Source organism: Camarhynchus parvulus, chromosome 1A (assembly GCF_901933205.1).
Source record: "Camarhynchus parvulus chromosome 1A, STF_HiC, whole genome shotgun sequence".
Lineage (NCBI taxonomy): Eukaryota > Metazoa > Chordata > Aves > Passeriformes > Thraupidae > Camarhynchus > Camarhynchus parvulus.
Genome location: NC_044586.1, coordinates 70,149,546 through 70,177,075, shown reverse-complemented (window position 1 = coordinate 70,177,075; position 27,530 = coordinate 70,149,546). Strand labels below are relative to the sequence as shown.

At 62.3% G+C, this 27,530-nt stretch overlaps 1 protein-coding gene across 1 annotated transcript in view; it reads right to left on the bottom strand.

Annotated features, from left to right (window-relative positions):
- The window catches only part of SBF1 (SET binding factor 1), a 64,391-nt gene that overhangs the window by 35,943 nt on the left and 918 nt on the right, over positions 1-27,530 (bottom strand).

Genomic DNA, 27,530 nt, shown 5'->3' with positions numbered 1-27,530 from the left:
GAGAAAGAGAAAGGGAAAGGGAAAGGGGCCATTTATAGCCCTGGGCTCAAAATGGAAAGGCTGGAGCCAAACTGGGCACCAAATATCCACAGGGATGGGGTCAACCAGATCCTGCCTGGCCACGTGCTGCAACACCACAGCCCTGCTCTGTCACCACAGCCCTGCTCTGTCACCACAGCCCCGCTCATCCCCCCTCTGTCACCACGTCCCTGCTCTGACCCTGCTCCATCCCCACATCCCCCTGGAGGCAGCCCTGGCCCCGAGTGCTCCCAGCCCTGGCCAAAGCCTGCCCGCTCCCAGTGCCAAGGGCTCGGCTCAAGCTCCAGACAGGAAAATCCCTTGAGATCCACACGTCAGGATTACGGCTCCAAGCTGCATCCTACACACCCAGCCCTGCCACGGCTTTGCTGCAATATCCTCAGTTAAAGGGGAGAGGATACAAGACCAAAAAACCATGGAATGGGCTGGGTGGGAAGGGACCCCAGAGCCCCTGCAGTGCCACCCCTGCCATGGCAGGGACACCTCCCACTGTCCCAGGTGCTCCAGCCCCAGTGTCCAGCCTGGCCTTGGGCACTGCCAGGGATGCAGGGGCAGCCCCAGCTGCTCTGGCAATCCCAGCCCAGCCAGGAATTCCTCATTGCCAAGATGCCATCCATGCCTGCCCTCTGGCAGTGGGAGCCATTCCCTGGGTGCTGTCCCTGCAGGCCTTGGCCCCAGTGCCTCTGCAGCTCTCCTGGAGCCCCTGCAGGCCCTGCCAGGGGCTCTCAGCTCTCCCTGGATCCTTCTCCTCTCCAGGTGAGCACCCCCAGCTCTCCCAGCCTGGCTCCCTGGGAACTGAGGGGCTCCAGCCCTGGAGCAGCTCTGGGGCCTCTCTGGGCTCTGCAGCAGCTCCAGGTGCTGCTGCTGTGTCCCCAGGGCTGGGGCAGCACCTGAGGGGCACAGGGGCAGGATCTCCCTGCCCTGCTGCCCACTGGGCTCAGCCCAGGGCTGGGGGGATCTCAGGCTCCGTGTCCTCAACACAAACAGAAATCATTCCAAGGGCTCCTGAGAACAATGGGAACCTCAGCTCCCGGGGTTTTCCCAGAGCCAGGAGCTGCCACCCTCCAGCCAGCTGCAGGCAGGTACATCCTGATTTTGGGGACTGTCACCAACAGCCTGACTCAGGGACCCAGCACTTCCCTCAGCTGCTCCCGGGGCAGTCTGATCCCAGCTTTCCCACTTCCCACCATTCAGCTCCGTATCGGGCTGCGGGATCGGCGCGTCCCTTCCTGCCCGGGAGAGCTGGACCTGCCCCATCCATTCTCCTGCCATCGCAGCTGAGATCCCTGGGAAAGCCGGAGATTCCTGGGAAAGCACGTGTGCCTGTGAACCTCGGCCCGCAGGCAGCTGCTGCTCCATCCTTCCTGCGGCTCCTGGGGGACACCTGGGGCAGCCCGGCCCCGCCCCGGCCGCGCTGGAAGGTCACGGGATGTTGTTGTGATACAGGAAATTCTAAATAAGCCCAGAGGTAAACACGGGGCTGAGGCACGGCACCGGATGACCCCGGCTGGGAGCGCTGGCACGCCGGGACACGGCCGGACACTGCCGGGAAGGGCGCTGCTCCGGACACGGGTCACGGACACACGAGCGTGTCCCCCGTGTCCCCCCAATGGTGGGACAAGAGGAGCTGCGCCTCAGCCCTGCACACACACCAGCCAGGCCGCTCCCTCCCGGGGCTGGGGTGCTCCCAGAGCCTGCAGGAGGCGCCCACCCTCCCCGGAAAATCCCGGGGGATTCACGGGTGGAGCACGGCAGCCCCAGTCCCTGCCAGCCCCACAGGCAGGTCCTGCTCCGGGGCAGCCACGGGGTCTGGGCAGGGAACCAGCCCTGCAGCAGCTCCTGCAGCCCTTTCACACAACCCACAGAATTCACACAATCACCACGTTGGGAGAGACCTTCAAGGCCATGGAGCCCAGCCCAGCCCCTGGCCCCCAGTGCCCCATCCAGGCTTGTTAAACACCCCCAGGGATGGGGACTGCACCCCCTCCCCGGGCAGCCGTTGCAGAACTGTATCCCCATTGCTGGAAAAGCTTTTTCCTGCTCTCCAGCCTGAATTTCCCTCGGCACAGCTCGAGGCTGTGTGCTCTGGTTGTGTCAGAGCTGCTGGAGAAAGAGCCCGAGCCCAGCTGGGCACAGGCACCTTTCAGGGGCTGCAGGGAGTGCTGGGGGCAGCCCTGAGTCTCCTTTTCCTGAAGAGCTAAATACAACAGAGAGAGAGAAGGGAATTTTTGCGGGATTTGAGGCAAAGGAGCTTGTCTGGAACAAGCCCTGTCCCAGCCCCTCACACCTGACACCCTCCCCTCCCAGGTGACTGCAGGTGTTTCACCACCAGCACGGGACCACTGGTCCGGCCAGTCCCCAGGAACGGCTCCTCTACAGGCTGGGACACGACTCCCACATCCCTGAACCTCGGGAATTCGGGGTGAAATCATCCAGGGGAGCACAAAGTTCACACAACACAGCTCAGAGCTGGGGCAGGCACAGGTGCCCAGAGCAGCTGGGGCTGCCCCTGCATCCCTGGCAGTGCCCAAGGCCAGGCTGGGCACTGGGGCTGGAGCACCTGGGACAGTGGGAGGTGTCCCTGCCATGGAACTGGATGAGACTTTAGGTCCCTTCCACCCCAAACTGTTCCACGATTCCAAGTCCTCCCCACAGAAGCCAGAGCTGTTCCTGCCCTCCTTCCCCCTGGCTCCAACCTAGAGATGATGTCCAGCCAGGAGAGTGTGGAATCACTTTAGAAACATCCAGTACCTTCAGATACCTTAAATTATTCCAGAAACATTCATTTCACACCATTAGTGATGCTCCAGCTCCCCCAGGTTCAGGGGCAGCCTCATGCCTGCCTGGAAGCATCAGCTGAGGCTTCCCAGAGCCTCTAGCTGCAGGAATTATTTATAAATTCAGCAGCTTTACAGCACCAGAAAATCCTTGGTGCTCCAAAGCCCTGCCTGGACTCTCTGAGGTGGCTCCTGCAAAGGCAGGGACAGAGCAGGTGCAAGGCCCCACAACCTGCCAGGACCTGGAGCTGCTGCTGAGGGCACTTGGAGCCAAGCTCTGACCCCAGCCCAGCCTGGGGCTGCTCCAGCACAGGCAAACGAGGCCCAGCCCAGCCCAGAGCAGGGCCCTGATGGGTCTCTTGGAACGAGGCAGGAGCCATGAATCCCTGGGCAGCACCAAACAGGGATTGGGAAATGTCCTGCAAGCCCTGGGAGCGATTGCATCAACCAGCACCAACCAACACAGAGGGGAGCACTGCCAGCAGCCCCTGCCCCATCCCTGGAAACCCCCAGGCCAGGCTGGATGGGGCTGGAGCAGCCTGGCACCAGGGAAGGTGGCCCTGCCACGGCAGGGGTGGCACTGGAGGGGTTTGAGGTCCGTTTCACCCAACCAACTCTGGGACTCCCCGATCCTCCAGTCACTCTGTCCTACCTGTGCACTGAGAGGTGGCTCCTGCCAGGGCCTGGCACACAGCCAGAGCAGGGAGGGCACTGTCAGGGCCTGGCACACAGCCAGAGCAGGGAGGGCACTGCCAGGGCCTGGCACACAGCCAGACCAGGGAGGGCACGGCCCCAGGGCAGGGACTGTCCCCTGTGCTGGCCCTGCCCAGGGACCCCTGGAATCCTGGGGGCAGCTCCGGGCCCCTCCTGCCAGGAGAGCCCTGGAGGGGCTGGAGTGTCCCGGGAATGGAGCTGGGAAGGGGCTGGAGAACTCCTGAGGGAGCTGGGAAGGGGCTGGAGAACCAGGAGGGGCTGAGGGAGCTGGGAAGGGGCTGGAGAACCAGGAGGGGCTGAGGGAGCTGGGCAGGGGTGGAGAACCAGGAGGGGCTGAGGGAGTGGGAGGGGCTGGAGAACCAGGAGGGGCTGGGGAGCTGGGAGGGGCTGGAGAACCAGGAGGGGCTGAGGGGGCTGGGAGGGGCTGGAGAACCAGGAGGGGCTGAGGGAGCTGGGAGGGGCTGGAGAACCAGGAGGGCTGAGGGGTGGGAGGGGGGAACAGGAGGGGGGGGAGCTGGGAAGGGGCTGGAGAACCAGGAGGGGCTGAGGGAGCTGGGAAGGGGCTGACCTGGAGCAAAGGAGGCTCAGGGGCCCTTGTGGCTCTGCACAAGTCCCTGCCAGGAGGGCACAGCCGGGGGTCGGGGCTGTGCTCCAGGGCACAGGGACAGGAGCACAGGGAACGGCCTCAGGGGGGATTTTGGGGAAATTCCGCCATGGAAAGGGCTGTGCAGCCCTGGCACAGCTGCCCAGGGCAGTGGTGGAGTCCCCATCCCTGCTGGGATTTCTAATCCATGTGGATGTGGCACTTGGGGACAGGGTCAGCTGTGGCCCTGGCAGTGCTGGGAATGGTCAGATTCAGAGGACAGAAAGGGCTTTTCCAACCTGACTCCATGGATCCACGGTGTCAGAAGAGAACAGCCCTGTGCAGGACATTCCCACGCCGATGGAGCCAGTGGGATTTGTCACCAGCAGCCACTGCCAGCCCAGGTGGGCCCAAGGACCAAACCTGCCCTGTTCAGCTGCTGGGACACACCAGGGGGGCCATGGCAGGACCAAAGCCTGGCACTGGGGCTGCAGCAGCTGCCCCTGGAATTCCCCAGGATCCGGGATTGGCACGGCCCCAGAGCTGGGCCCGGGCCTGGCCCAGCTGCAGCACCTGCCCCGCGTGGCACCGGCACCGGGCAGGAAAAGCCTGGGGGAAAACGGTGAGGCTGCAGCTGCCAGGAGCTCCCAGACAGGCACAGGCTGTGTGCCACACCAGGGGTGATCACCTAGCATGGTGACATGCCACTCCATGCCATCCCATCCTATGCCATGCCATGCCATCCTGGCCCAGCCCCAAACCCCTGGGACCACCTCCTGTCATCCCTCCAGTCATGTCCAGGAGCTGCATCCCCTTTCCCATGCCTGCATCATAATCCTGAGATGGGATGGGTGGGAAGGGACCCCAGAGCCCTCCAGTGCCACCCCTGCCATGGCAGGGACACCTCCCACTGGCCCAGGTGCTCCAGCCCCAGTGCCCAGCCTGGCCTGGGGCACTGCCAGGGATGCAGGGGCAGCCCCAGCTGCTCTGGCAATCCCAGCCCAGCCAGGAATTCCTCATTGCCAAGATCCCATCCATGCCTGCCCTCTGGCACTGGGAGCCATTCCCTGGGTGCTGTCCCTGCAGGCCTTGGCCCCAGTCCCTCTGCAGCTCTCCTGGAGCCCCTTTGGGGGCACTGGGCACTCTGGGACAGTAGAAGGTGTCCCTGCCTTGGCAGGAGTGGCACTGCATGGGGTTTGATGTCCCTTCCCACCAAGCCATTCCATGATTCTTGGACATGTCACACCAACCTGAGGACATCCAGCCCATCCTTCACCCCTCTGTTCACCAGGAATCATCACCTGAGTGGGGAGCTGGGCTATCCCAGCCCTGGCCATGAGCTCCTGCCTCCCTCCCAAAGAGCAGCAATAAGGCACAGACAGGGATGAGCCAGCCCAGCCCAGCCCAGCCCTGCAGCCCCCCGCCCCCAAGCCCACCCAGAACAACACCCGAGTGTCTGCTGTGGGGACAAAGGAGCCTCTGTTCCCTGGGACGTGTCCCCGAGAATGGCCTTTCTATGGAGGGAACAAAGGGGCCGTTTGTGGGGCTGGGGTGGCCCCGCCGCTCCAGCCACCGCCAGGAAAGCCCACCCAGCCCAGGGAGGGCACACAGCCCCTGTCCCAGCACAGGATGGGACAGCCCTGTCCCCACAGCCCACCCAGCCCAGGGAGGGCACACAGCCCCTGTCCCAGCACAGGATGGGACAGCCCTGTCCCCACAGCCCACCCAGCCCAGGGAGGGCACACAGCCCCTGTGCCACCCTGGCCACCAGCATGGCATGGGACAGCCCTGTCCCCACCAGCACCAATGGCAGGTGCTGGCAGCTCCCTGTGCCAATCCCGGCATCCCTGAGGCTGGAAAAGCCCTTTGGGATCACTGAGTCCCAGCTGTGCCCAATGCCCACCTGTCCCCAGCCCAGAGCCCTGAGTGCCACCTGCAGGAATCCCTTGGACACCTCCAGGGATGGGCACTGCAAACCCTGAATTCCAGTTCCAGCGCTGGACAACCCTTTCCATGGAGAAACTCTTCCTGAAGTGGCACTTACCAGACCCCCAGTGTCCCCTCCAGCTGTCCCCAAGGCCACATCCCCCCTGTGGCATGGCCGCTGTGTCCCCCAGAACGGGACACACAAAATCCCAAGGAATAATTTCCCTCTCGTGGTTCTCTCCATGTTTTAGTGCAATCCCATGGGACAAGGAGCCTGGGAAGGACACAGCCCTTCCCAGACAGCAGGAACCCTGCAGGAGCAGGGTGACAGGGACACCTCTGGCTCGGCCAAAGGGACTTGGAGGGGATTTAGGGCAAAAGTCTCCCAAAGTCACACCCAGAACAGCAATTCCTGTCCTGAGTGCAGCTAACAAAAGGGGAAAACTTAGGAATAAGGGCCTCGCTCCCTGTTTAATGGTCACCTCAGTGATGTCTGAGGATGTGCTTGACCCGCTGGACACAGGGAAGATAAGGATCACCCAGGGGAGATAAGGATCACCCACAGCCTGAGACAGAGAGCTGGGTGAGGAAACAAACTGTCTGCATGCAATTCCAGGCTGGAAAAACTCCATCCAGCCACAGAACGCTTCCCGGGGAGGCAAAGCCCCCAGCCCGGGGTGACTCACTCCCAGTTACAACGTCCTGGAGCAGCAGCAGGGGTGTCACTGCCTGGCCAGCACGGGGAGCTGGGGACACTCCCAGCATGGCACTTCATGGAGCTCCCATTCCCTACGGAATCCAGGGAGCAATGGCTTTGGCAGGCTCAGGGTGAGGGTGTTTGTAGGAAGCTGAAATGAGGCAGGGGAAGGAGGGGTCAGCGCTGATCCCCCCACCCTGGCTCTCACCAGCCCTGTCCCAGGATGTCATTATTCCTCAAACCTCTTCCTAATCCTTCTCAACCTCCCCCGAATCCCCCTCAAATCCAGGAGAAATGCTGGAGAGAGCCATGTCCCCCTGGACACAGCCCAGGGGCAGTGCCAGCTGCCCTGCCAGGAGCTGGGGGTGCAGACTCCCCGGGATCAGGAACGCTGGCAAATCCCTGGCACAGAACACAGCTGGAAAATCCCAGGAGCCTGTGCAGTGTGGGGCTCTCCGCTCTCCCACCACCCCAGATCCTGCAGGAAGATCCCCTTGGATCCTGCCCACAGCCAGCCCTGCTGGGATGGCACTCAGCACGCGCCCCAGGGGAGATCCCAGGATGCAGGAGTGGGCAGTGAGGAGGGAGCAGCCCGGCATGGAATCCCTGCTGTCCTGGCAGGGGCAGATCCTGGGAGATCCCCACCACCTCCCAGAGCTGGGCCTGGGAGCGGGCTCGGCACAGCCTGGGCAGAGCCCAGCTGTTCCCTGACCCCGTTCCAAGGGAGAGCTGTGTTTATCTTTGGAAACATTAAGGCAGAAGAGGAAGTAATTAAATTAAAAAAGCCCCACCTGCTTCCGAGAGCCCGGCGCAGGAAAGCGCCGCCGGCCCCGAGCGTTGCTGGCAGCGGGACACAGACACGGGCACAGCTGCAGCTGCCACTGCTGCCCCAGCCACAGCACGGCTGAGCAGGAGGGGTTCCCATCAATCCTGGGGGACACGGCCCCACAAGCCCTCAAAGCACCTCAAAGCACCTCAAACCACCACCCACACGGGGCAGGAGCCAGAGGTCTCTTTGGAGGAGCCCTCCAGGAAAACTGGAAGCTGTGAGGGCCCAGGAGCTGCTTTAAGGGATCCCAGGGGATCCCTGAAGGTCCCTTTGGACCTCACATCCTCTGGGCTTCCACCAAGAGCAGCCAGGTGACAGTAACACCCAGCTGGGGGGAAAATGTGCAGGAGGGGCCCCAGGAGAGCTGCAGAGGGACTGGGGCCAAGGCCTGCAGGGACAGCACCCAGGGAATGGCTCCCACTGCCAGAGGGCAGGCATGGATGGCATCTTGGCAATGAGGAATTCCTGGCTGGGCTGGGATTGCCAGAGCAGCTGGGGCTGCCCCTGCATCCCTGGCAGTGCCCAAGGCCAGGCTGGGCACTGGGGCTGGAGCAGCCTGGGACAGTGGGAGGTGTCCCTGCCATGGCAGGGGTGGCACTGCAGGGGCTCTGGGGTCCCTTCCCACCCAGCCATGCCAGGATTCCCTGATTCCATGGCCTGGAGCTGGGTGGGTGCTGTGGCTCAGCTCCCCCGGGAGGAGGATCCCGGTGTCCAGCCACGGTCCCATGGCCAGAGCTGCTAAAAGCGTTCTGGGGAGGAACCTCTGCTATTTTTACCTGATGCCAAATTCCAGCAGCTTCCCCGGGGAGCCATTCCCAGCTCCACTGGCACCTCGGGTGATAATTATGGGGATGCCAACATTTACCCACGGCCTAAAAACAGCCCCGGCTGCTCCCATGGCCCCTCCTGCCCTGGGGGAAAAATATGTGGGAATTACAAAATGGTTTGGGTGGGAAGGGACCTCAGAGCCCTCCAGTGCCACCATGGGCAGGGACACCTCCCACTGTCCCAGGTGCTCCAGCCCCAGTGTCCAGCCTGGGGCAGTGGGCACTGCCAGGGATGCAGGGGCAGCCCCAGCTGCTCTGGCAATCCCAGCCCAGCCAGGAATTCCTCATTGCCAAGATGCCATCCATGCCTGCCCTCTGGCACTGGGAGCCATTCCCTGGGTGCTGTCCCTGCAGGCCTTGGCCCCAGTCCCTCTGCAGCTCTCCTGGAGCCCCTGCAGGCCCTGCCAGGGGCTCTGAGCTCTCCCTGGATCCTTCTCCCCTCCAGGTGAGCACCCCCAGCTCTCCCAGCCTGGCTCCAGGGCAGAGCTGTTCCCAACTGGCAAAGGGACACAGAGGGACAGTGGGACAGGATCCAGCCACAGGCAGAGAGCAGCTCCAAGCTCCAGGACAAAAGGCCTCAGTGCCCTGGTCCTGTCCGTGCCGGGCAATTCCCTGCAGAGCAGCCAAGGACAGAGGGAAACCCCAAACCCAAATCCCAGCCAGGGCTGCCCCTCACGGATCACACGTGGGAGCCCAAGTCCCTCCCTGCTCCGCGCTGCCAGGGCACAGGGAATGATCCAAGCCCTGCCTCAGTTTGTCTTGACCCCGCAGGGATCATTTCCACCCGGCCTCTGCCAGCACCAACATCTCCCACAAGGGCAGAAGGAGCTTTTGTTCCCTGTGTCCCACTCAGGCGGCGGCTGCGCGGCGGAGCGCGGCACAGCCGGGGGGAGCCCTGCAGGGAGGGACAGGGACAGGAACCAGGGGGCAGGAATGCAGAAGTGGGAATGGGGTCAGCTTCCACAGGGGCCTCAGCCGGGCTCGGCAGTGCCGGAGCCACCAGAACTGACAGGGGAGGAAATGTCCCGTCAGTGAGGGAACTGCGAGAATTCCCCGAGAACAGCACTGTGCATGTCCCCAAATGTCACATCCACACGGCTCGGAAACCCCAACAGGGATGGGCACTCCACCCTGTGCCAGGGCTGCACAGCCCTTTCTATGGGGGAATTTCCCCAAAATCCCCCCTGAGGCCGTTCCCTCTGCTCCTGTCCCTGTTCCCTGGAGCACAGCCCGACCCCCCCAGCTGTCCCCTCCTGGCAGGGACTTGTGCAGAGCCACAAGGGCCCCTGAGCCTCCTTTGCTCCAGGTCAGCCCCTTCCCAGCCCCCTCAGGGCTCCTCACAGGATCTGTGCTGCAGAAGGGAATCCCCTCCATGAGGGAGGGCCCTCGCCAGGGACCTGCCTCTCCTGGGGCAGCGGGAATGGCAGAGGGTGCAGGAGGAGGAAGAGGCTGAATCCAAGGGGAACTGAAACCCCACCGACCACAGACTGCTCCAGGATGGGGAAATGATCCTGTCTGGAGCCCTCAGCTTCCTCATCGGCATTTCCCAGAGAACCAGGGAATTTTCTGAAGCAGGTACAGCTCCCAGGGAGCACCTGCAGCCCCAGAGCCTGGAGCTGTCCCTCAGCCTGACCCCACAGCCTGGAGAGGAGCCCTGCCCTGCTCAGGCTCGGCAATGCCCATCCCTGGGAATGTCCATCCCCCAAACCCCATGGCACACCACCCCAGAGGGTCCAGCCATGGTCCCAGTCCTGCCCCAGGGACCTGGAGCAGCTCCTCACCTCTGATCCTTGGGAATGAGCAGGGAGATGGGAATGGAAGCACCAGGGAGTGCTGCCAGCCGCGAGCCCTGCCAGGGATTCCTGGGATTAGCACATTCCCAGCAGCTCCTGCTCCCAATGCACCCCAGGAACACCCAGCTCCCCCAAACCCACCTCATCCCCCCACATGGATTATCTGGGAAGGCTGGAACAGGCTGGGAGGAGTCCCAAGGTCACAGAGCCGAGTGGTTCTGCCCCAGAGGGTGCTGGGCACTGCCCAGGCTCCCTGGGGAATGGGCTCGGCCCCTGAGGCTGCCAGAGCTCCCCTCCTAGGGATGCAATCCCCTCCCTGGGATCATTGGGGTGTCTGTGCAGGGCCAGGAGCTGGATCTGTGATCCCTGTGCTCCCTTCCAGCTCTGGATGTTCCAGGATTCACCTGCAGACCTGTCCCTGGAGCCGCTCCCAGCCTGACCCCAGCTCCTGGAGACCAGCAGGACACGGGGCCCTTCCCAGCTCATCCCAGGGGTCTGAAGAGGGGAGATGTAGATGGGATATTGGGAAGAAAACCATACAAAACATGACTCAAAATTCCCCATTTTAGTGGAAGTTCCTGGAGAATGCAGTTTGCCAAGTGCAGAGGGACTGGGGCCAAGGCCTGCAGGGACAGCACCCAGGGAATGGCTCCCAGTGCCAGAGGGCAGGCATGGATGGGATCTTGGCAATGAGGAATTCTTGGCTGGGCTGGGATTGCCAGAGCAGCTGGGGCTGCCCCTGCATCCCTGGCAGTGCCCAGGGCCAGGCTGGGCACTGGGGCTGGATCACCTGGGACAGTGGGAGGTGTCCCTGCCATGGCAGGGGTGGCACTGCAGGGGCTCTGAGGTCCCTTCCCACCCAGCCCATTCCAGGATTCCATGACCCCGAGGCACACCCACACCTGGGCCAGGGGCAGAGGCTCTGTTTGATGGGAAGGGCTGGGGATCAGCCCCATGGGATCCTTCCCAGAAGGAAACACAGCTCTGCTCCTCCACCCAAAGCCAACAGAGCCGGGCAGGGGCTGGGCCCTCACGCACCTGGGAGCCGCCCTGGAGGGGATCCTGGGCAGCAGAGGACAGGCCTGGAACACTCCACGTGCTCCCATGTGACTCAAGGAGCTCCTCATCTCCACCAGCTAAAGTCCCCTGTTTCCTGAAAAAACTCAAATCCTTGGATCACTTGGACTTTGAGGAAGACAGCAAAGCCTCAGTGGAGTAAGGAAGATAAATTCCCCGTCCTGTGGAGCACAGGAGAATCCAGCTGGAGCAGGAGTGCTCCTCACGGATGTGCCTGGCACATTCCACACATGGAGCTTCCAGCCTTGGAATGACAGCTCAGACCTGAGAGAGCAAACACTCATCTCTGCTGCTGCTCTGCCAGAAAAACTGAGAATCGTGGAATCCTGGAATGGGCTGGGTGGGAAATGACCTCAGAGCCCCTGCAGTGCCACCCCCTGGCCCAGGTGCGTGGGCACGGCCACCCCTCTGCCCCAAACTGCTTCACTTCCCCCACAGCAAAACCCTGATTTCCCAGAAAAAGCACTTGGAATTTGACCCAAATAAATCCCATCTCTGGCGTAGGTTTAGGTTTTTCCAAACCCTCAGCAAGTGACTGACCCCCCGTTCAGCCAAACCATCTTGGGATTTACCAAGCTGGACAAAAAAACAACCATTAAAGAGTTCAGCAATAAAATAAACAACCCTAAACCACCAAGACGACGTACGGGTAAAACCAAGTCAGACATGGGGCAAAGGTCAGGGAAAAATGAGCAACAAACTATTGAAAAACACCAAAAAATGGAATTAACGATAAGTTCGACAGAAACACTGAAAATTCAAACATTTTCTCCAATGTCAGCTTCCTGTCCTGCCTGGATTTTCAGGAATATTGAGTGGTGTCTGTGCTGACCCCGTCCCCCCGGGGATTTCAGCAGCACAGCTGGTTCCAGACACACCAGTCCCAGCAAAATAACACCTAAAAGCCCCAAAACCACGGCTAACAGCCAGAAAACGGGGCAAACACGCTGCAAGCATTCCAAACTTGGACATGGATTAAGGACTAAGGCTGGTTTGGATGTACAGAGCTCGGGGGAGGAGGGACAGGAGGGACCCCCCCGCGCCCCGTCCCGGAGCAGAAGCGACATTCCCAGAGGCAGGAATGATCCCAGAGCCCTGGGGATGATCCCTGCGTGGGCACACGGGGCTGGGATAAATCCCACAGACACATCCCAGGCCTGCTGGGACCGCTGCAGGCACGGAGCAATCCCGGGGCGGGCACACGGGACCCAGCACTGACCCCAAAGGCTCCGGGAAAACAGCGGGGCCAAGGGCATCCCGGGCTGATGGGGCCTGGGACACGGGCACAGCCCTGCCCAGGGGCTCTGGGTGGACACAGAGGCTCCTGATGGGAATACCTGCATCAACTAGAAAGTGGGAAAAATGCTCCAAATCTGTTCAGAATGAGACAAGGAGCACTGGAACCGCAGTAGATGAGCCCAGCACGTCCCCATTGCCTCCTTCCCACCCATCCCAGAATGGAGCTGGGATGAGCCCACCATGTCCCCATTGCCTCCTTCCCACCATCCCAGACCAGAGCAGGAGCTGGGATGAGCCCAGCACGTCCCTGTCTCTCGCTCCAGACCCAGGGAGAAGAGTCCACATTTTCCATCAAACATTTCTGGGAAAAGATCCAAGAGCTGTGAGCAGCTCCCAACTCTCCCTGCTCCTCCAGAGCCCCTTCCTCATCCTCCTTTTGCCCAAAGCCAGGGCCAGGGGATGGGATTTTGCTTTTGGGGTGCTGCACGGTGACATTCTCACCTTGTCCCCCTTTTCCTGTCACTCCCTTCCAGCCAACCCAGTGCTTGGAAAATTCCACGAACCCCAAAGCCCTCATGGGCTGGGATGAGGCAGCAGAGCCAAGGAAAATAATGTGCAATAATCCCATTGAAATGATTTCAGGGACAGACAATGGGATGGCTACAAGAGGGAAGCCATTCCCTGGGTGCTGTCCCTGCAGGCCTTGGCCCCAGTCCCTCTGCAGCTCTCCTGGAGCCCCTGCAGGCCCTGCCAGGGGCTCTCAGCTCTCCCTGGAGCCTTCTCTTGTCCGGGGAGCAACCCCAGCTCTCCCAGCCTGGCTGGTGCCACTGTCCCTTAGACAAGCTTGGAATGGCTCAGGAGGACTTACCCTGGCTTATCCCAGGAATTCCCGTGTGCCAAAGCCTCAGCTCTGCTCCCAGCACTGGCACCTGGTGCTGCAGGAATGTTCCCTAAACAGAATTTGGCACCTTCAAGGGCCTGAGTCCTTCCTGAGCCTGAGCCAACAGAGGCAGCAGAACCCCCTGGATGCTGCCAGGGAATGGAGCTGGGCAGGGTCTGGAGCCCCAGGAGGGGCTGAGGGAGCTGGGAAGGGGCTGGAGAACCAGGAGGGCTGAGGGGGCTGGGAAGGGGCTGGAGAACCAGGAGGGGCTGAGGGAGCTGGGAAGGGGCTGGAGCCCCAGGAGGGCTGAGGGAGCTGGGAAGGGGCTGACCTGGAGCAAAGGAGGCTCAGGGGCCCTTGTGGCTGTGCACAAGTCCCTGCCAGGAGGGGACAGCCGGGGGGGTCGGGCTGTGCTCCAGGGCACAGGGACAGGAGCAGAGGGAACGGCCTCAGGCTGGGCCAGGGGAGGTGAGGTTGGACAGCAGCAGGAATTTCCCCGTGGAAAGGGGTGGTCAGGCTTTGGCTGGGGCTGCCCAGGGAGCTTTGGAGTGCCCATCCCTGGAGGATTTCAAAGCCATGTGGATGTGGCACCTGGGGACAGGGTCAGTGGTGGCATTGGCAGTGCTGGGGATGGTTGGACTGGATGAGCCCCGAGGGATTTTCCACCCCAAACAATTCCATGGTTCCATTAAAAACACCCAACGGAACAGAGAAGCACAAGAGCTGCACGTGGGAGACAGGTGGAGCAGCTGCAGCCAGGTGAGCTCCTGACAGGTACAAACACCCCCAGGTGAGCTCCTCACAGGTACAAACACCCCCAGGTGAGCTCCCCCATGCCTGAACAATGTCACCCAGCCCTCAGCACACCCTGAGGTCCCCTTCCCCTTTTTTGGAGCTCCAGCATCCCAGGAGGGTGGGCAGGCCCTGGCACAGGTGCCCAGAGCAGCTGGGGCTGCCCCTGGAGCCCTGGCAGTGCCCAAGGCCGGGCTGGACACTGGGGCTGGAGCACCTGGGACAGTGGGAGGTGTCCCTGCCATGGCGGGGGTGGCACGGCAGGGGCTCTGAGGTCCCCACCCAAACCCATTCCATGAATCCATGTCCCTGTTCTGTGGCCATGGCAGGGTCCTGTCCCCTCCCGGGGGTCCCTGGCTGACCCTATCCGCGCTCCCTCCCCCCGTGCCCATCCCAGCCCCGCTCCCGCCCCGTCTCAGGCAGGAAACCCCGGTAAATCCCGGGATTTACTTGGAGCCTGGCAGTCTCCATCTGGACCTAGAGCTGCAAATCCCACAGCAGCCTTGCCCTGGATGGGACAGGCCCCAGGCCAGCACTGCTCCCAGGACATCTCAGCAAGTCCCCAGGTGCTGCCTCGGGGAGCCACGGGCCCCTCCTCACCCCCTGGCTCTGGGGCAGGACACGATCCCTTCCCTCCCTTCCCAGTGGGAATTCTGTCCTGTCCCCCATCCATCCTTCCCCCCCATCTGGGGTTCCCCACTGTGCCAGGTGTGCTGCCAGCTGCTCTGCCCTGCAGCACTCCAGGAACCCCAGGAGCTTGGGGTCAATCCTGAACAAGGATGTGCCCCACTCCATGGGCTGACAACACCAGGAGAAACTGGGACTGGTTTGGGGCACGGGGGCTCTTTAGTCAGGGGGGTTTTGTTTGTTTTTATAACTCCACAAAGCTATGGATCCTCCTGGAGCTGCATCCAGTGCTTCCAGTGGGACACAGACTGGAATTCCACCTCTCAAACTGGAACTGCCTCCTTGGTCAGGACATCAGCCCCACATCCCTGCAGCCACATCCCATCTCCAGCCCCACATCCCTGCAGCCCCATCCCATCTCTGTCCCCACATCCCTCCAGCCCCATCCCATCTCTGTCCCCACGTCCCTGCAGCCCCATCCCATGTCCCATCCCACCCCCCAGGCCCACACCCCTGCAGCCCCATCCCACCCCCAGGCCCACACCCCTGCAGCCCCATCCCACCTCCAGCCCCACATCCCTGCAGCCCCATCCCATCTCCAGCCCCACACCCCTGCAGCCCCATCCCATGTCCCCATGGACACGAGGTCTCCACCTCCTTTCCCTCACAGCCACACCCTCCCCAGCCTTCCCTCCTCGGATGCTCCCTTCTCCCCCTCCCTGCGGACTCACACACGCTCCGCACGAGGTGTGAAGGAGAATTTCCCCTTTTATGGTGAAAGGCAGCAGATCCCAGCGGGGGGAGCTGCCCCCAGCCCGGCTCCTCCCCGCACACCCTCCCCGGGATGGGCTCCACGGCTCCCAGCTGCTCCCTGCGCTTCCCCCCGCGCTTCCTACAGCTCTGGAGCCGGGAACAGATTTCTCCCAGGATGACTCAGAGGATCCCAGCCCTGTGCCTGTCTCATGACTCCACCCGGCAGGCTCCAGGCTGGAGCGCTGCATCTCTGGGGCTGCCGATTCATCCCCACGTGCCGGGATGACAGATCACATTCCTCCTGCCTGGCCTGCTGCCACCTGCATCCCTCGGGCCAGGAGGAGCGGCTGGCACATGCCCAGGGATGCTCAGAAGGGCCTTTGGGAAAAAGGAACTGCTTTTTCTTGGGAAAAAACTTCCCTGAAAAGGCCAGGATTGCAATCAGGGGATCCTGGAATGGGTTGGGTGGGAAGGGAGCCCAAAGCCCCTGCAGTGCCACCCCTGCCATGGCAGGGACACCTCCCACTGTCCCAGGTGCTCCAGCCCCAGTGCCCAGCCTGGCCTTGGGCACTGCCAGGGATGGGGATGAAGGAAGGAGCTCCAGCAGCTCTTGGAGCTGCTCCTTGAAACCAGACCCGGATCCCAAACACGGCAAACCTTGAGTTCTGCACCAGCATTAAACAAAAGTACAAAACCCCAACACCCTCGATGGAATTCCCCAGAAATCCAACACTTGTGAAAGGCCCTCGTATAAAACCAGAGTTGCCAAGAAAACCTCAGGTCAGAGGGAGAATCCAGAAGAAAATCCACATTTTCTCCCTCTGCGTTAATGGTGGTGAGGTGACTCCACTGCCAGGACTTGGGAGGAAAAAGGGAAAACAGGGATGCCAGGGAGAGTGGGAAGAATGTGGATGCAGATCGTGTGTGACAGGAGCAAAGCAGCCTCCAGACACAGCCCAAACCCATCCAAACAGGGGGGAAAGAAAACGTGAAGGGAAAAGACAGACCTGAGCCAGGAGAGCCGAGAGGAACTCAGAGAGGGAGGAAGGAGAAGTTAGATGGATGGAGAAATGCCCCAGGAGAGCCCCACTCTGCTGGGAGGAGCTGGGGCAGGAGAGGCTCTGGGACACGCAGGGCTGTCTGCAGTGCCCCTGTCCCCCCTGCCCCGCTGGCACGTCACTGGGACAGCGCTGTGGTCACCTGAGAGGCACTCGGGACAAGGGGGAACGGCCTCTGCTGCCAGCTGGAATTAGATGGGATATCGACAAGACATTCTTGGCTGTGAGGGTGCTGAGGCACTGCCAGGCTGCGCCAGGGCTGGGCCAGCTTTTCCACGGGGAAATCCCTCCTGATGTCCACCCTGCCCCTCCCCTGCCCAGCCTGAGGCTGCTCCCGTTCCTCCTGTCCCTGTTTCCTGGGAGCAGAGCCCGACCCCACCTGGACCCACCCTCCTGTCAGGGAGCTGTAGGAAACCACCTGGCTGGGCTTTCCACACACCTCTGCAGGAATTCCCAGCGCTGGGAACACCTGACACATGCCCAGGCAGAGCTGAGAGCCCGCTCCTGCAACCATTCCTGCAGGAACCAGCTCCCACTGCTCCCGTGAGGAACGGGCACTGTCTGACCTCCTTCCTGCTGAGCTCACCTTGATCCCCTCCGGGAGCTTATCCCTGTCCTTTCCAATCCCCTGCCTGAGCAGGGGAGCCCAGCTGCCCTCACTGGGCTCATCCCCTGAAGGCACCAGAGCCCCGGCTCTGCTCATGCCCAACCCCAGCCTGTGGCGAGGCTGAAGGCAGCCATTGTCCTCAGCTAGGCCTGACAGAGCCACTGTGTCCTAGGGACAGCAGGGCCGTGTCCCCACAGCTGCAGCCCAGCCCTGTGTCCCCACAGCCCCGCAGAGGGACAGAGCAGTGGTACCTGCCCTCGGTCCCAGCTCCATCCCTGCCCCTGCAGAGCTCATTCCCAGCGGTTCCAGCTCCTGCAGAGCTCATTCCCAGCGGTCCCAGCTCCATCCCTGCCCCTGCAGAGCTCATTCCCAGCGGTTCCAGCTCCATCCCTGCCCTTGCAGAGCTCATTCCCAGCGGTTCCAGCTCCATCCCTGCCCTTGCAGAGCTCATTCCCAGCGGTTCCAGCTCCATCCCTGCCCCTGCAGAGCTCATTCCCAGCGGTTCCAGCTCCATCCCTGCCCTTGCAGAGCTCATTCCCAGCGGTTCCAGCTCCATCCCTGCCCCTGCAGAGCTCATTCCCAGCGGTTCCAGCTCCATCCCTGCCCTTGCAGAGCTCATTCCCAGCGGTTCCAGCTCCATCCCTGCCCCTGCAGAGCTCATTCCCAGCGGTCCCAGCTCCATCCCTGCCCCTGCAGAGCTCATTCCCAGCGGTTCCAGCCCCTGCAGAGCTCATTCCCAGCGGTCCCAGCTCCATCCCTGCCCCTGCAGAGCTCATTCCCAGCGGTTCCAGCCCCTGCAGAGCTCATTCCCAGCGGTTCCAGCTCCATCCCTGCCCCTGCAGAGCTCATTCCCAGCGGTCCCAGCTCCATCCCTGCCCCTGCAGAGCTCATTCCCAGCCATTCCAGCTCCTGCAGAGCTCATTCCCAGCGGTTCCAGCTCCATCCCTGCCCCTGCAGAGCTCATTCCCAGCGGTCCCAGCTCCATCCCTGCCCTTGCAGAGCTCATTCCCAGCGGTTCCAGCTCCATCCCTGCCCTTGCAGAGCTCATTCCCAGCGGTTCCAGCTCCATCCCTGCCCTTGCAGAGCTCATTCCCAGCGGTTCCAGCTCCATCCCTGCCCTTGCAGAGCTCATTCCCAGCGGTTCCAGCTCCATCCCTGCCCCTGCAGAGCTCATTCCCAGCCATTCCAGCTCCTGCAGAGCTCATTCCCAGCGGTTCCAGCTCCATCCCTGCCCTTGCAGAGCTCATTCCCAGCCATCCCAGCTCCATCCCTGCCCCTGCAGAGCTCATTCCCAGCGGTTCCAGCCCCTGCAGAGCTCATTCCCAGCGGTTCCAGCTCCATCCCAGCCCCTGCAGAGCTCATTCCCAGCTTTCCCCTCTGAGGGACACACAAGCTGGCAGGTGAAGGTGTGGATGAACACCCAGCTGGCACCTCCCAACGCCTGACTGGGCATCCTGATGGGCATTTGCTGCAGGGCTGTGACTGCAGGTTGCTCAAAAACAGGGCAAGGTCCTAAAACCAGGGCAGAGGCTTTTCCCACAGAAAACAGCAACATTACAGCAGCTTTGGAGCAGAGCTGACTCAAAATCAGGGAACTGAGTTGGAAAAGTGTCGGGTCCAACCACTCCCAGCACCGCCAAGGCCACCACTGACCATGTCCCCAGGTGACCCCACCCCTGTGCCAGGGCTGCACAGCCCTTTCCATGGGGGAATTCCCCAAAATCGTCCCTGAGGCTGCCCTGGCCCAGCCTGAGGCTGTTCCCTGTGCTCCTGTCCCTGTTCCCTGGAGCACAGCCCGACCCCCCCGGCTGTCCCCTCCTGGCAGGGACTTGTGCACAGCCACAAGGGCCCCTGAGCCTCCTTTGCTCCAGGTCAGCCCCTGCCCAGCTCCCTCAGCCCCTCCTGGTTCTCCAGCCCCTTCCCAGCTCCCTCAGCCCCTCCTGGGGCTCCAGCCCCTTCCCAGCCCCCTGAGCCCCTCCTGGTTCTCCAGCCCCTTCCCAGCTCCATGGCCTGCCCTGGACAGGAGCCCGGGGAGGTTTGGGAGGGACAATGTGCAGGAGGCCACTGTCACCGTTCCCGTGGATGCAGGGCCAAGCCCCTCGGAGCACCAGGGCTGGGATCAGAAGCTGATGAGACCAGCCCGGCCCCAAGGCCGCCCTGGGGAGGGTGTGACAGTGCCAGCGGCAGTGACAAGACACAAGAGGCCTTATCTGGGCCATCAGCAGCCCTGGCCGGGCAGGAAGGTGCTGCAGAGCTCACGAGGAGCTGCTTTGCTGCACTTCCTGCAGCTGCCCACAGAGACACCTCAGCTGCACCCACACCACGGGCGGCTCTTCCTCCCCAAAATCCCCCTCGTGCTGCCGCATCTCCCTCACGCAGCCCAGACACACGAAAATAACGTGTGAGACTCTCTGAGGAGGCCGCGGGAGCTGGGGACGGGCGGCTGCTCCCTGCCAGGGGACACGTGGCACTGGAGCCTCTCCACACACACACGAACCTCTGGAATTGCTGCGGGAGGGAGGGACAGGCAGGGCCCCACTGCTGCTCCCCACGGGCCCCGACCCCCATCCACAGCCTGCCCCCAAACCAGTGCCCAGCCCCTTCCACAGGGCTCCCACCAGCCCCATAATCCTTCCACAGGCTCCCACCAGCCACCAAACCCCTTCTCAGGATCCCACCAGCCCCCAAACCCTCCAAGAGGGTCCCACCAGCCCCTAAACCCACCAAGAGGGCCCCCAAACTCCCCCAGAGGGTCCCACCAATCACCAAGGACTCCCACAGGGTCCCACCAGTCCCCAAGCCCTCCAAGAGGGTCCCGCCAGCCCCCAAACATCCCCAGAGGGTCCCATCAGCCCCCAATTCACCCTACAGGGTCTCACCAGTCACCAAACCTCTTCTCAGGATCCCACCAGTCCCCAAACTCCCCCAGAGGGTCCCACCAGTCACCAAGGACTCCCACACCCACAGGGTGCCACCAGCCACCAAACCCTCCAAGAGGGTCCCAATAGTCACCAAAGCCTCTGAGGGTCCCAACAGTCACCAAATTCCCCCAGAGTGTCTCCCCAGTCACCAAGAGCCCTCTCAGACGGTCCCACCAGTCCCCAAACCCCCTCACAGGGTCCCACCAGCCCCTAAACCCACCAAGAGGGTCCCAGCAGCCCCCAAACCCTCTGAGAGGATCTCATCAGCCCCCAAACTTCCCCAGAGGGTCCCAGCAGCCCCTAAACCCTCCAAGAGGGTCCCCCCAGTCACCAAGGACCCTCTCAGAGGGTCTCACCAGTCCCCAAACCCCCTCACAGGGTGCAACCAGCCCCTAAACCCACCAAGAGGGTCCCAGCAGCCCCCAAATCACCCCACAGTCCCACCAGTCACCAAGGACCTCTCAGAGGGTCCCAGCAGCCCCCAAACCCTCCGGGCCTCCCCTGGCAGCAGCTGCCGCCCCGGGAGGGACAAACCCACTCAGGATATGGGAAGGCTGGTTCCCAGGAGCAGGAATTCCCTGCCCCGAGGCCAGCAGGCTCTCCAGCTCTGCCACAAGAGCAGCATTTAGTGGTCAGGAGCTCTGGAGCCACAGGAGGAACAGCGCGGCCCTGGAGGCGTCACCGCCGCCATCCCGGGAGAGGTGGCACAAAAGCTCCTCCAGATGCCCCCCAACCCCACGGGATGGTCCCTGCTCCCCAGGTGTGGCAGGGAACCCAACCTGAGGGGTTCTGGGGGTTAACTCCTCCCCTGCAGCCCGGGCAGCTCCAGGGCACGTTCCAGTGGGGTTTGTTTGTGTTTCTAGCGCCCATAAAACCGCAGCTGCTGCTCCAGCCAGGAACGGGAAAAGGGAACTGGCTGCAAGGAAAGGCTTCAGATTCGGGGAAAACACGAGCTGGGGTGAGAGAGACCCGAGAGAAAAGTGCTAAATCCTCACTGGCAGCACACAAAATACCACCAAGAAATGGGATGAGGATCTGGGTACACCACCTGGGTCAGGGCTGCGTGCCCACCTCACCTGCAGCCACCTTCCCAAAACAGGGACTGCCACTCTCCAAGGAATGCCAGACACCATCCTGGTGACAGCAGCAGGCAAGTCTGGCAAGGAAACCCAGCTGGACACGGGAATGTGTCCAAAAGGGGAGAAATGACCAGCCCAGAGCTGCAGCTCTGATTTCCCTGCTCAGGGGCTGCTCCAGGTCCAGCCTGATCCATCCCACACCAATAACAACAACATGGAAAAGGAAGGGCAGCCAGGGGTGTCCAGGGAATGGAGCTGGGCAGGGGCTGGAGCCCCAGGAGGGCTGAGGGAGCTGGGAGGGGGCTGACCTGGAGCAAAGGAGGCTCAGGGGCCCTTGTGGCTCTGCACAAGTCCCTGCCAGGAGGGCACAGCCGGGGGGGTCAGGCTGTGCTCCAGGGAACAGGGACAGGAGCAGAGGGAACGGCCTCAGGCTGGGCACCAGCAGCAATTTCCCCATGGAAAGGGGATCAGGCCTTGGCACAGCTGCACAGGGAGCTTTGGAGTGCCCATCCCTGGAGGATTTCAAAGCCATGTGGATGTGGCACTTGGGGACAGGGTCAGTGGTGGCCTTGGCAGTGCTGGGGATGGTTGGACTGGATGGGCTCTGAGGGGTTTTCCAACCTAAACAACTCCATGATTCCAAGATGAATCTCTCTCCATCCACAAACACACCATGGCAGAGCTGGAGGAGCTCAGGCTCAGCCCTGGCACTGCCCGGGGACAGCTCTGGCCCCGTCACTGCCCCTGTCACTGTCACTGCTTGGCCTCCAACTCCCACGTGGGACCTGCAGCCCACAGAGCTGCTCCTCCCGGGCAGGAGTTCAAAGGGAAGGAGAGGAGGATTCATGGAGCAGCTGGGATCAGAAGAGCCGCAGTTCCCAGGCCTGGATGCAGCTGGAAGCTGTGGGGGCCGGCGGGAGGGGTGACCCTTTCCAGAGGCAGCCAGTGGCTGCACATGGATCAGGGAATCCCACACTGGTCTGGGTGGGAAGGGATTAAACATCACCCAGTGCCAGCCCTGCCATGGCAGGGACACCTCCCACTGTCCCAGGCTGCTCCAGCCCCAGTGTCCAGCCTGGCCTTGGGCACTGCCAGGGATGCAGGGGCAGCCCCAGCTGCTCTGGCAATCCCAGCCCAGCCAGGAATTCCTCATTGCCAAGATCCCATCCATGCCTGCCCTCTGGCAGTGGGAGCCATTCCCTGGGTGCTGTCCCTGCAGGCCTTGGTCCCAGTGCCTCTGCAGCTCTCCTGGAGCCCCTGCAGGCCCTGCAATGTGCTGGAAGCTCTCCCTGGAGCCTTCCCTGCTCCAGGTGAGCACCCCCAGCTCTCCCAGGCTGGCTCCAGAGCAGAGGGGCTCCAGCCCTGGAGCAGCTCCAGGGCCTCTGTGGATTTGCCCTGTCTCACATCCCCACCTTTCCCATGCCGGGCACGTGGGTGGGAGCAGCTCTGCACGTGGCAGGGCCATTCCCAGCCTCTCTTTCCCTGTGCAAATATTGACCCAGCAAACAGCTCCATCGCTGCTGCCAGCCCCGGGGGCTTTTCCACCAGGATTTTGCCAGAACTCAGCTGAGTCAAACCCTGAGTCACTGGGCCACGGCCACACACAACAGTGACATGAACAGATGCCACCAGGAGAGCTGGAACCCAACCCAAAACAGCTGGGACAGCAGCAGGATGCGCCCTGAGAGCCCTGCCCTGGCCTGCAGATCCACTCAGCTTCTCCCACCAGGAACCAGCGCAGGAGCACCTCGGGAAGGACAGGATGTGTCCTGTCTGTGCCCTCACTGCTCACAAAGAGCACCCCAAAACCCGCCCCAAGCACCTCATGGAAAGAGGCAGCCCTGAGCACGGAGCAGCTTCCTCCCGCCAGCCCAGCCACCCCCGGAGCCGCCGAGCCCAGGCCGGGTGTCTGAGGAGGGCACAGGCGTGGGGTGATGCTGCTCCCTGAGCACGGAAACGGAGAAACCACCGGGACTTCCCAGCAGCCGCGGCATCCTCTGCAGGCAGCCCGGCACCCACGGGACACCCACGGGACACTGGCACCTCCTGGGACACCCACGGGACACCGGCACCTCCTGGGACACCCACGGGACACCGGCACCCATGGGACACTGGCACCCACGGGACACCGACACCCATGGGAGACCCATGGGACACTGGCACCCACGGGACACCGACACCCATGGGAGACCCACAGGACACCCACGGGACACCGGCACCTCCTGGGACACCGGCACCTCCTGGGACACCGGCACCTCCTGGGACACCGGCACCTCCTGGGACACCCACAGGACACCGGCACCTCCTGGGACACCCACAGGACACCGGCACCTCCTGGGACACCCACAGGACACCGGCACCCATGGGACACTGGCACCCACGGGACACCGACACCCATGGGAGACCCACAGGACACCCACGGGACACTGGCACCTCCTGGGACACCGGCACCTCCTGGGACACCTCCCACTGTCCCAGGCTGCTCCAGCCCCAGTGTCCAGCCTGGCCTTGGGCACTGCCAGGGATGCAGGGGCAGCCCCAGCTGCTCTGGCAATCCCAGCCCAGCCAGGAATTCCTCATTGCCAAGATCCTATCCATGCCTGCCCTCTGGCAGCTTAAACCCCCTGGGAAATCCCAAATCGATCCCAAGCTGGGTCTTGGCTCCAGTCATCCAGGCCATGCCCATCCAGTGCTCCCTACCCAAAACTTCCAGACTCCTTCAGCCACGGGGTTTGGAATTGAGCTGTCCTGGACTCTCAGGGTATGGGGGATACACAGAGAAAACCCATCAGATCCTGAGGGAAAACCAGGCACAATCCCAGCTCTGGGCAGCTGTCATTCCCAGCCAAAACCCAGCACAATCCCAGCTCTGGGAAGCTGTCATTCCCAGGTAAAACCAGAGACAATCCCAGCTCTGGGAAGCTGTCATTCCCAGGTAAAACCAGAGACAATCCCAGCTCTGGGAAGCTGTCATTCCCAGGTAAAACCAGACACAATCCCAGCTCTGGGAAGCTGTCATTCCCAGGTAAAATCAGGCACAATCCCAGCTCTAGGAAGCTGAAGGAAGAGCCAGGAGAATAAACCCCGTTCATTTACACGGAATAATGTGAGCAATCAGCACACAGTAAACCAGCCCCTGCCATGGAAGGAGCTGGTTCCCACTGCCAGGAGCATTCACTCCACACTTTTCCCGGGAGCCCCTCTCCCATGGAGTGGGCTGGGTGCCTGGCACAGCAGAGGGACACCACTGTGCCAGGCAGGTGGTGTGTCCATGCTCTGCATTCCTGGGCACGTCCCCCACGGCTCCACAAACCAGGAAAAGCATCTGGATGCCTGCCCTGGTCCTGGACAGCCCATGCAGCCAGAGCAGCTCAAGGCCCTGCTGCACAGCCAAAGCCAGAGCCCTTGAGAGAGTTCAGAGCCCTTTTCTGCCCCTGCCCGAGGGGCAGGACGTGGTCCCAGGCCCTGCAGCACAGCCCCAGGCCACGGCGATGAGGCAGTTCCAGGAAAACCCCAGGGACAGGCGGCTCCAGCAGCACCCAGTGACGCCAGGGAAGCCAGCACGGCCCACTCCAACTTTCGGTTTTGTTCCCACAAACTGCACTGAGGCACAGCAACATCTCGTGGAGCCAGGCTGGGAGGGAAGGGAAGGCTCCAGGGAGAGCTCAGAGCCCCTGACAGGGCCTGAAGGGGCTCCAGGAGAGCTGCAGAGGGACTGGGGCCAAGGCCTGCAGGGACAGCACCCAGGGAATGGCTCCCACTGCCAGAGGGCAGGCATGGATGGCATCTTGGCAATGAGGAATTCCTGGCTGGGCTGGGATTGCCAGAGCAGCTGGGGCTGCCCCTGCATCCCTGGCAGTGCCCAGGGCCAGGCTGGACACTGGGGCTGGAGCAGCCTGGGATGGTGGGAGGTGTCCCTGCCATGGCAGGGGTGGCACTGCAGGGGCTCTGCCACCCAGCCCAGCCTGGCATTGTCTCTCTGGAGATGCTGCAGAGCCACCTCAGCTCCCACCACCCCACTGGACATCTCCCTTTCACATCCCCACTGCAAACCCATCCCTGCCCGACCCCAAACCCCACAGGCACTGCACTCCCGGGGCCCTGGCAGTGCCAAGGGGCTCGTCCAGCCCTGGTGCAGCTCAGCCCAGCTTTGTTTACAGGTGGGGATTACAGGGATGGCACAGCCCAGCCTGGCACAGCCCACGGCTCTGCCAGAGCAACCCAACCTGTACAGCAATTAGTCACCGGCAGATGAGCGCCGCTGCCCTTCCTCCCGCATTATCTAAGCAGGGAGGGGGGTGGGAAAACAGAGCTGGGAGCCGGGAATGCTGCCAGCCTGGTCCCAACAACCACAGAACCGGTGTCAGTCCATCCCTGGGGACAGGCTGGCACAGCCCTGGGGACACGGCTCGGACACCTCCAGCCTGGCAGGGCAAGGGGTTTGCTTGGGCTGGCACAGAGAGGCCACAGCTCCTGAGGCCTCGTCCTGCACAGGGGACACTTCTGACTGGGCCATCCCTGCAGCCAGGAGGGTTGGACTGGTGTCCAGGACCTGTCCCTTCCCAGGGGAACCTGGATCCATTCCCCCAGGACATCCTGGACCCATCTCCCCACAATATCCTGGAGCCATCCCCTCCCTGCAGATGAGAGCCAAACCCAAAATAAAGCGAATATTTACACCAAAGGAACATGATGTGTTAAATGTGAACTCTTCCCTTCCCAGTGGCACAGAATCATGGAGCGATTTGGGTGGGAAAGGAACAGAAAGTTCATCTTGATCCACCCTGCCATGGCAGGGACACCTCCCACTGTCCCAGGCTGCTCCCAGCCTGGCCTTGGGCACTGCCAGGGATGCAGGGGCAGCCCCAGCTGCTCTGGGCATGCTGTGCCAGGGCCTGCCTGCCCTCCCAGCCTGGAATTCCCTCCCAAGATCCCACCTAAGCCTGTTCTTCCTTTTGCCTGTCCCACTGCAGCCAAGCACACCACCTGACAGCATCATCCCTCTCCCCCAGACAAATCCCAGGAGACCCCAGGCACACGTGGGACATTTCTGCTCCCTGGGAAACTCAGGCTCTGGCAGTCACAGCAAGGAGCCCCGGGCCCAAGGAACGCCAGGTCCCTGATCCCCACCAGTCACCAACCAGCTCAAAGCACCAGCTTGAGGGTGCAGGTCCCAGCTGCAGCATCCTCAGGAAGAAGATGCAGGAGGAAGGAGACAGGATAAATGGGGTACAGCCACCCAGCATGGCTCCTGAGAGGACGGGGAAGCTGCTCCCAGATGGAATCCTGGAATCCCCCCTGCATCCCCCAGCCCAGCAGGGCGTGAGCCGTGGGACAGCAGCTCCTGCCCATGCCAGTGCCCCAGGACAAGGGGACACTGGGGAACACAACTGCAATAACAACAACAACAAAACACCAAACCAACAGCACACGAGCAGAAAGCCCTCAGGGAACACCAAACTCTGAGCCAGAGCTCTGCTCTCCAGCATTCCCAACACACACCTCGCTCCTGCTGCCCTCCTCCAGGGACCCTGGGATGGGGCTGGGATCCACCCTGGGATTGTGCATCTGAGCCCCATCAGCATCCCCTGATGGACAAACCCACAGCACAACCTGGATCCCCTCCCCAGCTCCGAGCACAGGCTGGGAACAAGCTCAGCCACAGCTGGGAGGGTGCCAGGTAGGAAGAGACACCCGGGGGGGTTCTGCAGCAAGGGCCTCATTTCCTGATTTCAGGGCACCTCACCTCCTCTGTGACGCTGCCAAAGCTCATTTTCCCCGACAGCTCTGGGGGCAGGAACCAGAAGGAAACACGATGGGAAGAGACCCTAAATCCACAACAAGGAACACCCCACAGCCACAACAACCAACAGCATCACCTGACAGCGAGCAGGGATGAGGGACAGGATGGAGGAACTGTAGGGCATCCCACAGATCCGGGGGTCAGGAGCGTCTGAGGCAGGGAATGGGGCTGGGGGTACAGCCCCCCCATCGCAGGGAATGGGGCTGGGGGTACAGCCCCCCCATCGCAGGGAATGGGGCTGGGGGTACAGCCCCCCCATCGCAGGGAATGGGGCTGGGGGTACAGCCCCCCCATCGCAGGGAATGGGGCTGGGGGTACAGCCCCCCCATCGCAGGGAATGGGGCTGGGGGTGCCCGGGGAATGGGGCTGGGGGCACAGCCGCCCCATCGCAGGGAATGGGGCTGGGGGTACAGGCCCCCCATCGCAGGGAATGGGGCTGGGGGTGCCCGGGGAATGGGGCTGGGGGCACAGCCCCCATCACAGGGAATGGGGCTGGGGGTGCCTGGGGA